General features: G+C 37.1%; 1 protein-coding gene across 4 annotated transcripts in view; it reads left to right on the plus strand.

The window, feature by feature from the left end:
• Positions 1 to 1,313: 1,313 nt before the first annotated feature.
• The window catches only part of LOC126762245 (semaphorin-5B), a 122,091-nt gene continuing 108,245 nt past the window's right edge, over positions 1,314 to 15,159 (plus strand). For 3 of the 4 annotated variants that reach the window (XM_050478847.1, XM_050478850.1, XM_050478849.1), the window contains exon 1: positions 1,314 to 1,644. The gene's annotated coding sequence lies outside the window, so the exon portion shown is untranslated. The remainder of the gene's footprint in view (positions 1,645 to 15,159) is intronic. The other variant, XM_050478851.1, reaches the window with a different exon arrangement.

Raw genomic sequence — 15,159 nt, forward strand, 5'->3', positions numbered from 1 at the left:
ATTAATGAATACACCAATATATGTATGTATGTAAGTTTTTTAAGTAAAATTTCCACAAATGTTTTAGTATAGAACTCATTCCAAACTACGTCTTACATTACCCTTCGAAACTCGTAAAAACTTTAATCAATGGTTATCGGTCACACGAAATAAATTACAAAGAACCGGGTGCCTGGAGCCACAGAACATTAAAAGTATGGAAAGATTAATGGAATACGTTAAAAGAAAGCATATGTTTAAGAAAAAAAGTAAAACAAAAAACAACAAGTAAGAAAGGGCTAAGTTCGCGTGCAACCCAACATATTATATAATATCCTTGCAACTTGCAAACCTAGAGAGTTAAGGGGTTATATAAAGTAAGAAGCAACAGAAGGCAAGAGTATAAGCATATTATTAGCATTGATGTTAACAAACTATTTGGAATTGCTGTTATAATTCTGGGCAAACAACAAAGCAATGTAATTTGTTCGTTTTATGTTACTGCAAACCCGCCGAGTGATCCCCTGTAATTTCATTACAGCATGCACAAAAGTGTAGGAATGTTACATACTCGCGCATACAAAAGCAGTTGTTGTCTCGTCATCCGAAGCAGGTGAGCAGCACTGCAGAAAATTATAAGTGGAACGGAATGACCGAATGTTAATAGAATTTCATTCATGTTTGTTAACATTTTCTGTTTATAGTCGTGCGTCGGTGAGTGCGCGTCGGTACGTGATCGCGAGCAAAATTTGTGAAATAGTAATAATTTAATTATTTAGTGGAGTTTTCTGAGTATTACCTAAGAATTATTTATTTGTGAATGTAAAGTGTATAAAAAGGTAAACAAAATTAAAGTGCCAATACAAATCTTTAAACATAACCAACAACACAAAGTAACCTAAAGCGAACATTACAATATGCAACGAGCCCAACGAATTCAAAGCCAAAGCCAAAGCCGAGGCGAAACGAACGCAATCGCGAAAGTACTCGCGCTACTCGAAATGTAAACAAACTCAATAAAGCAACAGCACGACAAATCAGAGACAGAAACTCAAATGAACTTTTGCTGAACTTGAAGGCAATGTAAACAAACATTGCTAAAGACGATAGAAGCCATGTGACGGCGCAGGTGATAAAGGGTGAGGTACCGACACGGTAATGTAAGAACAAGAAGGAAATGTTTCGCGCAGTAAATCAAAAGGCCAAAATGACAAATACAAATCAAGAAGTAGAACAAAGTAAAGATGAAGAAAAATCAGAACAGTAAGGCACTTGCAATGACAGATGAACTCAAACGGGATATGCATTTGCATAAATTGAATGTGCATGCAGAAATTAATAGTTGGCGACGCGTCGCGAAAAAGAACGAAAACTAAGTGAAAAATATGAACATAAAAGTGAAAATCAAAATAACGCGCTGGGCATTTCATAAACCACAATTGGCAAAAATAATAAAAAATAGTGAAATTAAGCAAATGTGCGTGGTAATGAATCGGAACGATTGGGACGCGTCGAGCCGTCAAACCGTACGGCGCAGCGCACTCCATGCTCGTGCAAAGTGGTCGTGCATGCTTAATAAGCGTGTTCGTTGATGGCATGTGTTGGACGCATGTTGAGCAGCATAAAACATGTGGCACTTTCTAGAGTTGGTGTGCAGATTCTGCGGTAAGTACATAATGTAGGTATGTACGGTTTTATGTTCATATGTTTATGTATGTATATGTATGTAGATTTTTTGCCATTACTGCTTATTGAAATCGGTTGCTGAGTTAAAGCGCGTAAATGCCGAGGCTAACATTTAGCGCACATACTGGCGAGTTTCAGACTGCACTTTAATGAAGAAAATCAACGCTCGTTTGTGCTATCAGGAGCGCAAGAATGGTTGGAAATTTGTAAAAGAAAAGATGCTGTTGTCTTTTTATATAACATAGCAGTCAAATATAGTTTCTTATATCCTGAAAAGAGTATGCTAATTTTGCCCCGAAGTTTTTAGTTCCAAGAATGGAATAGTCGGAGACCCTCTAATGTGTACATATATGTACATATGTATGTAGTCTCTTAGTTTTTGAGATATCGATCTGCAATTTGCACACTAATCCTTTTTTTCCTCGAAAGAATCGCCGCTCCATTGTCGGACTCGCCGATTTCGCACCACTATAGAATATAGCTACCATTAAAACTGTTTTTTTTTTTATTTTTATAAACTTTATGCTCTAAGGAAAGTAACATGAAAGCGAATTACATATCGCTTCGGTGTAACCGAAGTTAACATTATTTTCTTTGCTTTTTATTCGGAAACTTTTTGTTTTGGCAGGTGGGGTTTTGAAATGGTAAAGCAAAGGAGCAAATAGTGGGTTTTAAAACAATTTCTGCCTCTAGAGCCTCTCCAATTGCATTTTTCTCTCCAAAATGTACTCTTTAGTCAGCTAAAAATTTATGCTAAGCACTTATTCGCTACTGTTACTTATATAGCCACAAATGTGACACGCAAATATTGTGGAATCTGTATATTTCAGCAATAATAGGATACCTTGGCGTCAATTCTAGCCGCGTATGTTAGTAAACCCACTTTTACATACCTACACAAATGCCAATCCAGTGGAGTTCCGCAGATTACTGCAAATCTACGGAGGTTGGTTGGAGCAGAAAAATGCGTGTGCAGCGCAAAATATGCGGTCACCAGCGTAAAGCGCTCGTCATTGTCATCATCAAGTATATGTATAGTATGCATACATGCCAGGCATAAGCTTGATAGTCGCCGTCGTCGTTGCCGTCAACATCGTCCTCTTCAATGGCGTCGACAACGGCTCCATCATCAACTCAATTCAACTCAACTCAGTTCAGCTTAAGTCAACTCTGGCCAACGCGGGTCTAAGTAAGGCTTTGCGCACCGGTTCAGGCGCTTAACTTGGATTTCAACTTCAGCTATGCAACAGTCGGTGAAAAAAGTGTGAACGTATATATGTATGTACATATGTGTGTACCTATACTTATAAAAAAAGATTCAATTGCTTGAGATGGAAGTCACCTAGGAGGCAGTCAGCGCGCATTAAAGTCGAAGTCATGTCGACAACAACCTCCGCCGACTACTCACATAATGTTGCTGGCTGGTGTTTGACTTTTGTGCGGGCATTTTGCGTCGCGGTTTTTCTACAAGTTCGCAGTCTTACTGGCAGTCTAACTGTTTGACTGGCTGATTTCTGCAATTGTCGGACTCATTAGTCGCAATCATACGGCAATTGTTGATTTGTTAGATTTTCACGAGACTTCGGTCTAACGTACAGCCTCTAGTGCGTTGCGCTGAGGGGTTGTGTTTGCCTTGCTGTTGGTGTGATTTGTTTCCATTGTTTTGTCTTCAAGTTGTGCATTCTTATTTGATTGCTGGTTGAGTGGCAACGACTAGGAACGCTTTATTTTGCTGACCGTTCCCCAGTTCCTTAGTGTTCCCATTCCCGTGATAAATTATTGAGGAAAAGTGTACGAATGTAAGATCATGCGTTACCAGCTCTGGAACGTATAAACTCAAGCTTAAACTAATCGCCGTTTAACTGAACTACAAATTAAATTATTATAGTAGGTATGTTACTTTAGTAGATTGTGCTTTAATTCTGTTTTACTACCAGGGAAATATGTACACACTGTGCAAGCCATAGCTGTACTCTTAGAAAGATGCGCTGACGATGTCATTAAGTTATTGGACGCCACAATTGGTACACACATTCGCTGCTTTCTTAGAGTGTGTGTCTAATCTGTGCTAATTCTGCGCATGACTTATGGAGGTCCTCGCTAATGCTATATACCTATTAGACTGCACTAAATGCAGTAATTCATTTTATGCAACTCTGCTGTGTGTCGGTACGTGTGCTGCTCTTCCGCGTCGAATTCGTAAATTATGGCAATTTATTGCTGGTTTTTGCTACACGCTTCAAGTGAAAAGTTTTTTGCATATTCACACAAATAGAGAAACCTAAAAGAACGTTGTCTGTAGCGTAACGTCGGCATATACCTACCTACTCAATTGGAACTTAGAACCTTCGCCACACTTGGTAACATTAGACACGGAACAGTGGGAATGAAAAATATTTTCTATTTACAAATAAAATCTCTAGGATTTATCACCGTCTCGAACCTTGTATTGATCCCGATGTAAAATCTTTAATTTCTTCGAAGATCTCGGTTTGATCTCTATTTGATGAAAACGCTTGGGTATAATACTTAATTTAGAATCAGCTGCGTTCGCAGAAACTAATTCCAGGGCTTTTTTTGTTGAAATATTTTCATTCAAATATATTTACTTTTCAACAGAACAAAATGTTTCACAAATCAAAAAGTTTTTATAAAACCATATTCAGTCCTCTGGGCTGTGAAGCATAATGTTCAAAATTTCTTCCTTCGTTAGTCGCATTCCGCAAGTAAGTTCTTAAACTTCGAAGAGTCAAAAACGATCTTTCACTGAGAACAACTGATACCGTTAGCGATCTGCAAATATCGTAGCACAGATGGGTGGAATTTTTTCTCATAAATATATAGGTTTCAATGTATTTTTCCGGATCTTTCTGTTCTTGTAACCTCGAGCATAATCTGAAAACGATAGAACTTTATTTGGACACTTAAAACATAACATTTATTCATTCTAATTTCAGGGGATGTTTGAACCCCTAAAACCCTCTTTGTGAATGCCCCTACTAAGAACCATCAAAACATGATATTGAAACTCGGCATAAAAAGTCTGTTTTCTAGACTCTAGAATCTAGGTCGTGTAACTAAGTACAGTAGTTTAGAGATTAGATCGCTTTCCTTCTTATTTTCTCCACTGTTCTATTGCGACCTATCCCAATAACTACTCGTCATAGCTTTACTTGCCTCCTAGTCCCTTCTAGTTTGCCTACTCGTATTTTATGCGTTTAATGTCTTAAGTGTATAGACGACGCAAAGGCGGGCTTCAAACACAGATAATACTTATAATATATTGGCTTATTGGATGACATAAACAAAAAGCAGACGCATGCCTTCAAATACGAATACAGCAATCACATGGAGAACAGACATCAGAAAAGACCGCAGCTTAGCTGATATATGCCAACAGACAGACAAATAAACAAGCAGCGTAAGGCGCGTTTGTATGTACATATGTATGTAGCTTCGGTCAGTTCCTTAAGGTTGCGATTATGCTATATTTATATGGTGGGCAAGTACATCACCGCAGCGCAGACATATCGCAGCTTTGGTGGATTGGATGTGTGTTTGTTGATTCGTTTTTTGTACGCTTTTTGAAGTTCGTACTTGTAGTCAGCTGTCCAACTGTCTGTTCGACTGCTGTTGTAGAGATGTGTGCGTATGTATGTGTGTATGCGCCTGCATTACGGCTCATTGCCGCACGTCGCTTGTAGGCAATTGACCGGTGGTTTCATCAACGTCATCGCCACGGCTTCAACGTCTTGGCATTGTCTTTACAAATAACGCGTAACTACTAAACTACACATTACACGCACACATACACATACATACATATATGTATATTTATGTGTAGTTGTATTGCATGACGGACATTCACGCGGCAGCAAACAACACGCCTTCAATTGTGCCCGCACTGTGCCGCGGGAATAAAGAAATCATATACGCCAGCAACATAAAAACAAATAACGCACAACGCTAATGAATTGTAATGAATACAAAAACAACAACAAATGTTGTAATGAAAACATTGCTATCAAAAGGATCCAAGCAAAAAATGCAAGCGTTTTTACAATGCTCAGAACAGCGGGAGCAATAACAATAGCAATAGCAACTACAACAACAACTGCAATTCAATAAAAAGTTGCATGCAACACAGTTGTACTGTTGTACAGTTGTGCTGCTTGTGTGCATAAACTAAATATTTGTATGCATTTAGTGTCAGTACACCGGTGTGCAATAACCGAGTTGTCGCATATGAGCTCAAGGGAATTCGCAAAACCAAATGGCCTACTAACAGATTGCATGCACTTATCACGGGACTGGCATTTTTATTTTTGTTCGCTGAATGAGTTGCGAGGGAGGTTGGAGAACTCTAACTGGTGGAGACTGACTTTAAGCACTTTGCCTTATGGATATTCATATCTGGTATAAATTGGATATATTAGATGACAATATTTTGATACCCTAAACAGGATATATCAAGTTTTCCACTATAGACATTAGTGGGATCAGCATAAATTAAAAAAAAAATTTATTCCCGTTGGATCTCACACAATTCGACAGTCACTGAAAAAAAGGCTCATGTCGATTGGCTGCGAGAAATACTAAAAATACGACGCCATCGTGACAGGTGAAGAATCCTGAATTTACGCGTATAAGCACGAAAGTAAACAGCAATCGACTGTATGGGAACTAAACAGAAGTTGTTCGAGCACGAAACATTTCCAAGCAAATGGTTGCCTGTTGTTTGTAAAAACTGGCGAAGCCGGATCACTCTTCACCTCGATAATGCAAACTCTTACATATCGACTGAAACAAGTGCATTTTTCAGCACTCAAAACTTCGAATGGAAACTACACACCAGAAGGGCTAACAATCGATAAAAATAATGTCGAATTCTTGGCTTGGTAGATACCTCAATTATAGTAGCAAAATTGTTCGTGGCTTTCACGAAGTTGTCACAGTCTCAAACAGTACTTCATGCGAATCGCTCGTATTGAAATGAGTTCTTCGTCAAGCATTCTCGCTATGATAATTTCTATTTCATTTATTCTATATATTCTATTGATCATTCAATCCCATAGAATTAAGTGTTCTCCACGCCGCCGCTTGTAATAGAATAATTTAGTAAAAACCCTTAGATGACAATTGACTTACGACAACTCGTGACTACTGGTCACACAGTCTGGGCGGCACACCCATGCGACACATTTGCTCGTTTACTTGTAAAAAGGGCCACATGGACGAATAACTAATGACAAATATGTGTTGTGAAGAAAAAAATTCAAACATTAATTTGATAAACGGTCTCGCACAGTAGCCAGCTGGGTGCGCCCTTTTACCAGGCTTACGTCTTTTTCAGTCGACTAATTGTCTATTAAAATGTGCGCTTCTTATGCAACCGTGTCGCGCTTTGCAAACACATTTGCCACGAGTATGAAATCTACAAAGGTGAAATGTCCAGACAACTAGCAATACTTCGTGCGATTTCCAAGGAAAATAGTGTCGATGCTGGTACAACTTAGATAAAGTGTGTAGCAAGTAAAAAATACCTGCTAGGCATGAGTAGCTGAAGAGAGTGCAGAATATTGTGTGGATTTGCAACATGACACCGCAATGTTTGCAAAGTTCAGTTGAAACGCAGCGCAAAACGAGATGAAAATCATTTATGAAATAGACTGCATTGAATTCTTTACTTAAACAAAAAGTATGAATTTAATGAAGGAATAAACGAAATGCTTAAACGAAACTGATCAGTACTCAAGCTGATATCCCTGTAGGGAAACTCGCACTTTTATGCAAAAAGAAAACAAAAACCAGAAGAAATGTTAACTTCTATTTCACCGAAGCTGTAACATCCTTCAGAATTACTAAAGGTTCCTTACAAGAACCTGATTTCGATCGTTCAGTTTGTGCGACAGTTATATGATATAATGATCCGATTTCATCGAAAATTGCATTATTGCCTTAGATAATCAAATGAAAAAGTTTTCATAGCATAAGTGTTTGGTAGGTATTCGAATCCCTTTGTTTATTGTATGGCAGCTACATGCTATAGTGGTGCAATATTGGCAGTTCCGACAAAAGAGCTGCTTTCTGGGGAGAAATTTGAAATCGATATCTCAGAAACTGAAGTACTATTTCGCTTTTATGCAGACAGACGGACTTGGCTAAATGGACTCAGTTCGTCACGCTGATCATTTAGATTTAGTATATTTTTTATAGGATCTTCGACGTTTTCTTGTGGGTGTTACAAACATCATGGCAAACTTAACATACTCTGTAAGATGGTTTTCTCCGCTTCTGTGTTGATTGTTATATAATGACTCATTTTTAGCTTAAAGCAAGTCCATTCATGTGCTCATTTCCGTTTACAAATATAATATTTCTTTAAAGGGTTACTTGAGATTCACTTATTCAATACTTGTTTCCTTCTGAATAGGAATAATTAATTGAAAAATAACCTGTGCGAGAGCCAATACGAAAAAATGACAAAGTAAAAGCTTCGTCAGAGAAACAAATCACTCGACGGCTGACGACTCATGTGTTTCTAGCTCATCGCGAGAATATTATGATTCTTGCTGGGTACTTGATTAAGTATGGTCTCGAATATACGTGATGACATTGTAATAATTATGGCACGTAAAGGTATTCTTGATTCACTCATTACCCTTTAAAATGAGAGTTGAAAGAGTTAATATGCGGATAATTTTAGAAACAGAGGCAACGCTATATAAGGGATCGAAACTATAATATTTATGTTACAAACATTCGTGAGTTCTTCTCTACTGAGCCGAATATTATTTTTACTGGTGCAATTGCTCAAGAGTAGTAGTTGTTTTTTTTTTTAAACGCGAATTGGTCTCTGTCAGAACTATAATATATTAGCTGTCTGTTTTAGGGCAGGGTTGCATCACAAGTTTTACTTGTTTGTTTCCATATCTGTTAGTTTGTTCAATTGGCTGGAGAGTTAAGCTTGGTGAATCGAATACAGCTATTTTTTCACTCATATTATTGCTTTGGGTTGCATTGGCTCACTCCTGAAAAACCGCTTGTCGCTCCACGCCTCTGACTTAATATAGTTTTGCATGTTATTTTGTACTTAAGGATGCTTCTCAATATACCCCTATTTATTTGGTTTGCTGTACGGCTTTACAAAATCAACAAAAGTATTATTTTTCATGCTGCACTGCTGCAAGTCGGCATAAGGTTGCATATACAATCCGTGTACCAAGTGCTTGCTTGCAACTTGCTTCAAGTAGGTACGTGCAATTTTACGCTTTGCGTGCAATTCTAGCACTTTTTGCTTTTGATTATTATTTTTTGTTTTGTGTGCTGTTGTCATTGCTCTCGTTGTTATTGGTTGCATACAAAATGTGTACCACGATCGACTAAACGATCAACAACCGCAAATTGCACTCTGAAGACGGCTGTGAGTTGTGCAATACGTGCATTTGGAGAACCAAATGGACACATTTCAGTTCTGTAGGGGAAGATGAAGCTTGCAGCGATTGAAGACTACAATTGGCTCTATAGGGGTTTCAATTGGTTTTTCTCAAAGTGCATCGTGTACTGGTTTTGGACCGCAACAAAAAATGTTAGTTGTTTAAATAAAGGTTAAACTTTTTCTTGCATCCTATACATATTATTGGATCTTCAAAAAAAACTTGACTTCATCATGTGACTTTCTTTAGAGACGTCATCAATGAATGATCGTCAAATATTCTGACAGGTTCCCGAAAAAATCTCGACAAAAATCTCTTGACTTCATCATTTGACTTTCTTTAAAGTCATCATCAATGAATGATCGTCAAATGTTCCCGAAAAAGATTGATATAGTCATGAAATTTGTAAACTAGCATGACCAAACCAATAAAAATCAGAATATTCGATAAATGAGTTAAAAAATATTTGTAAATTTTCTCTCGAAATATCTTTCGACTTTTATTGAGTTTAAACTAATTTAGAGAGCAAAATTCGCTGCACGCTTCGTAGTCCAACTGCATCAACTCGATTTTTAAACACAAATGCTACTTATAAACCCAATTAAGACTTATTCTGTAAAGCATAAGATTTTGCAAACAGATCCAATCAATCCCAACGTAGAACCGGTCCTTAAGCTTACAACTTATTGCTACCCTTTGGCTGCTGCTACAGCTACTGTGGCTCCTCTTCCTATTTATCATGTTCGTACCCCCACAGTAGTACGTCCACAGTTTTGCTGCCGTGTTGTGCATTGTCAATACGTGTACCAGCTGTTTGTCGTCTTCTTGTTGCTTGAACCACAACGACTGCTGCCTCAGCTGCTATGGCTCGTGTTAAGATCGCGCGATATTGAATTAAGCGCATTTTATTCGTTTTCTCGACCTGCAACTGCTAATACTTGTTTTCATTGTTATTGTTGTTATTGTCTTGGTTCTTATTAGTATTCTTCGTGGCATGCACCGCTGCCGAGTTCGTTGTTTCGTATTTGATTTTTTCTTGTATTTCTTTGCTTTCCTTGTAGTGTTTTGTTGTTGGGTTTTTTTCTGTAGCCCGACCATCATCACTGCTTTGGCAAGTATTCTTTACGAGCGCTGGACGTATATTTACTGTGAAGATTGTGGCACACATGCACACATATGTATGTATATGTTAAGACGATCTACCTGCATCATGTTACCACCAACGGGCAGTCCAGCATCCAATAAATTGAACTACATAAGCTTCTTTTATTTTCCCCTTCATACTTGTATGTATGTATGACCGGTACATAAATACATACCTACACTTAAATACAGATTTATGCTTTTAATGCACTTCTTCGTTTTTTATTCTCGCTGCCTTTCGGCTTTCTAGCTTGTTTTTAATACCCCAACATGTTGCTGATACTTTTGCCCATGTTTTTATCGGCATGTTGCTTGCTGAGTGAGTGCTTTGAGTGCTTTGCTGCAACGAAAGTCTATTTGCATTATATTAGTTAGAAAAAGGGTAATAGGAAAGACTGTGGAACTGGGTATATATTCCGAAATTTGTGTTTAGAGCTTTTATCAGGCTTTCGTAACATGTTTTTTGGGTTCCGAAGAGCTTTTCTGAGAAAACTGCACAGATAAAGTTTTGAAAATGTGTTTTACCGGCGATATGTACGAATTGATCGTATTTAAAACAAAGTTTGACTGTAGTCAGGGCTTGTTTTCAGGCTCTTATAACAAATATTCTAGATTCTTAAGAGCTTTCTTGAAAAAATCGAATGAATATCAATACTTTTTGAAAGATAATCAAATAAGTGATCAGCAAGAAATCGAGCAGTGTCTTCATTATAAATCTTGAAGCTCTAAATTCGGATCGAACTAAAAAAGTTTACACTAGTGAAAGTGCTTGGTTTTCTAAGCGATAATTTTATATATCGCCCTAAGTTCCTTCGTCTATTTGTTGCATGTTGCATGTCGCCTTACAAATTTTTACTCCTCGAGACTTCACAGCTGTTGTACTCGTAATGTTGAAAATAGATCTCGCGCCGTCTCATTTCCTTCCATAATTCGGTTTTGCCCTTGACTTTGTGCAACTGCCATCAGGTTGGTTAATGACAATTTGTTGCAGCAATATAAAAAGTTGTTGCTTCCATTACAGGTTTACGGGCTCCATGTTGCAGCATATATTTTTGTGTGTTTTGATTACTTAGTGTTGTTGTTGTATGCTGAAAACTTGTTGGCGACAGCGCAAACATTCTTATTTTTTAAGCCGTTGTTGCTGATGTTACTTGCGTTGTTGTAGTGTTGCAGCGTAGTTCAAGTTTTTTGCTGTTATTGTTGTAGCATTTATTCATGAAATTCAATTCACTTACATATATATATTTATATTGTATATATATGTATGTGTGTATGTGTATAGGCAGACTTGTTGCATGCGCAATGTTGCTGAGTCGTCGCCGTTTGTGCTTGTATAAACATAATCATTGCTTGATTTTCTTGCAATTTTTGCCAAGCTGATTCTTTGCGCTGCTGTTACTCTGCAATTGAGGTCTGTCTGTAGTTTGTGTTTTTCTTAGCAATGCGTTTGTATTTATTGTTGGGCGCTTCGCTTGGTTTTGCTTTATTTTTGTCGCTCAATGGCTATGGCAGCCCGATTGATGCTGTGTGCCGGCTCATGTTTCAATCGTCGCAACACTTTGGGCCCTCAGGATGAATTGTCGTTTCAGTTTTTCACTCCTCTCGCTGTCTTTTTCAATTCTGCTGTGTGCAATTTTTTGTTGCTGTGCTGCTGCTGTTGCTGCCTTCTTATTTCGTATATGCTGATTATGGGTTGTCATGTTGTGGTTCGTGGCAAGCTTTAATAAAACGCCAGATATAAATACATACACGTACATATATAAGTGAAAGACAGATTTTTTTATCCTTTTAGAAACCTTGAGTGAGGTCTCCAATGATCCTTTCAACTACCCATATTTCTTGCTATGCCTTTTTGTGCTCCTATAGGCTTAGGGTGTGGCTTTTTTAATGCATTGCGCTTTATGCACATTCATACAAACAGATATGTATGTGTGCACATATATTGCTATCGTTGCACTTTCTGCGTAATGGAGATGTGCCACACGGTGTAAATGAATATAATCGAATAATCATACATTTATATGCATATAAATATAGCTATTTTTCTGCTTTCAAGGGAACACCCACTTGCAGTCGCAGCTACAGCCGCAACGTCAACCTTTGCAGTGTTTGTATGTTAGATAAAATGTAAAAAACTCAAAAAATAAAATATTAATAAACCTAACAAAGTGGGTGTCTTTGTTAATTGTCATCCAGTTACATAAATTAACTTACATACACACACAAATAAGCCCACATAGCCTACTATTTGGTCTCCATACATTTTACTCTAATCACTTCAAAGCAATTCACGCTTTAAATTATCTCTAATGATTTGCCTATCACTTTAGTTGACCTCAAGCCACTTATACATATGTACATATATGAATTAATGAATTGTTCACGTTAATCGCCTTAAATGCATTTTATTTATCGCTTCAAAATGCTGATATGTGGGTGGTTTGATACCATATATTATATACCCACACGCTCTACTTCTTAAAAGCATACTTACATCTGAGCAAACATGTTTATTTAGAGCTAAACTTATATGTAGGGAAATGAGATTGTTCTATTAACTTTAAGCATAGCATAATGTCTGCCCTCGCTCTATATACCCGCATATATATATATATATATCTAAAAAAAATGAACTTCAGCTTTAATTACATATTTATATGGATTTTAAAGGCCGAAAGTGCCTGAGAAAGTATAAACAAGCTGAGCCGGTAGCGTATAGCACTCTTTCTGTTTTTGTTTGTTGTTAATAAGTTATAGGTATTTAAATAAATTTTGACTGTTTCAATGCCCGTTCATCTCTTTTTGAGTTATGCGCAATATTGGTGGTCTCTAAGAGCATTAACAAATCAGTTCTGGTGAAATTTGTTTAATGGGAGCATACATTTTTAAGGTGTTAGCCCGAACTAGACAATTCAAAAAATGCCTCACTTACTCTTGAAAATGGTGGAAATCGGATGATAACCCCGTCCATTTCGCGCATAACGGTACTGTTAAGACCAGTGATAAATCAATAACTAAATACGGCAGAGGCATGAAATTGTACCCCGAGATGATAGAGGGAATCCTTTCCTGATAATAATAATTCTGTGTGTTAAAAATGGGCTGAATCGATTCAATTCCTATACAAAGTGTGAACCATTTCGAGGTTACCTACTTTTTTAAAGAAAAACACCGAAACTTCAGTCCCCATTAAATACTTATTATCATTCGAAAGAACATTCTTTGGCATTTCTTTTTTGAAGATTAACTCTTTCAAATGTTGGCCGCGGCTACGTCTCAGATGGTCTTGCCGTTGAGTCCAATTTTAGATGACTCGTTCGAGCATTTCTACTGTTAACGTGTGATATCACACGATCTTGGTGGCCAATCGACTGACCTAAAATGAAATTATCTGCTCACCGAAGGGTTCTCTCAATAAATCCATTGATTGATGCGATTTCTGCGAAGTGACGCCGTATTGTTGGCACCAAATGTCGGCGATATCACGATTCCACCGGCCCACAAACCACATCAAACTGTTATTTTTCTGCATGAAATGGTAACTCTTGAATGTCTTTAGGTTACTCTTCGTCCCAAATTCGGCAATTTTGCTTGTTTACATACCCATTGAGCCAGAAATGGGTCGAACAAAATTTGGCTCGAAAACGTCGAATTTTCTTGGAATTATTCTAGAGTCCATAGTACGAAGCGATGTCGCTTAGGAAGTTCGTGCGACTCCATGCCTTGCACAAACTGTATTTTGTACGCTTTCAATTTCGAGATCTCGACGTAAAATGCGCCAAGTTCCATACGTTAGTCGAGTTCTTGCAAAGGGCGCCGAATCGACTATCCACGGTCTTCGTGTACACTCTCAGCTACGCTTGCTATATTTTCTTCACTGCGTGCTGCACATGGTCTATTCTATGAAAATGACTTTTTCAAGATGACCTCTACTGCCGATGGGTTTTCAAGAACTCGAAGCCGCTTTTATTCTTAGTAAAAGCTACAAAACGGTATATAAAAGAAGAGTAGTGTCTGCAATAATAGTCATCCGTTTACAATTGTTATCCCAATGTGGGTCAATAGAATAGATAAAGTAGTTTGATAATAAAATATAATTAAAATATAAATTTAATTACTTTGAGATATCCAATTACTTAAAATAGTTTTAAAATTAAATCGACAGTGTAAACGATTAACGGTTTCATTAAAGTTCGCTATTTAGCATATTATCAGCTTGGAATCTATAATGAGCTTGCACACAAAGTATAGAAACTAAATTTATGTAAGCAAAGTATTAAATTTTATTATTACAATGATAAAAGAAAGGCAGAGCGAAATGAGAGATGGGTGGGAATATGTGACTTTGTTGTGGTTTGAGACCCCTTAGGCAAATGTGACATAGAGTTTTAGATGCTCAAGGCTATTCAAGTACATACATGTGTATGTTTGTATGTATATAAATATATAATATTGTAGAATGAACAATTTAGGGTGACTTTTTGATGATTTTGACAAGTAACTCTTTAAAAAAAAAACTACTTAAACTATGAACTTTCTTTTATGTCAAAGTATATACGCAAATAAGTTAGAGCATTTTTAGTGGGCTATAATTCATAATCTTTAGTATACCACCGATTAGATAAATACAACATTTTGAGGCAATAGAAAATAATCATATTAAAATATATGTCTTCAGAACCTTTTTTTGTTGACTTTTAAGAACTTCCCAGGTGTTAAGCATAGCATGTGAGATCCCACGAGAAAGCGTCGCCCAAAAATTATTACTTTGTATAGTATATACATACATACTTACCACAATGAATATAATACATTTTTGATAAGGGCACAAGCCCACAATTGTCTATTGACAAACAAGTAATAAAAAAATAAGAATAAATAAGAATAATTTAAAAGAAAGATAGAAAAATGACTC

Source organism: Bactrocera neohumeralis, chromosome 6 (genome assembly GCF_024586455.1).
Source record: "Bactrocera neohumeralis isolate Rockhampton chromosome 6, APGP_CSIRO_Bneo_wtdbg2-racon-allhic-juicebox.fasta_v2, whole genome shotgun sequence".
In the NCBI taxonomy this organism is placed as follows: domain Eukaryota; kingdom Metazoa; phylum Arthropoda; class Insecta; order Diptera; family Tephritidae; genus Bactrocera; species Bactrocera neohumeralis.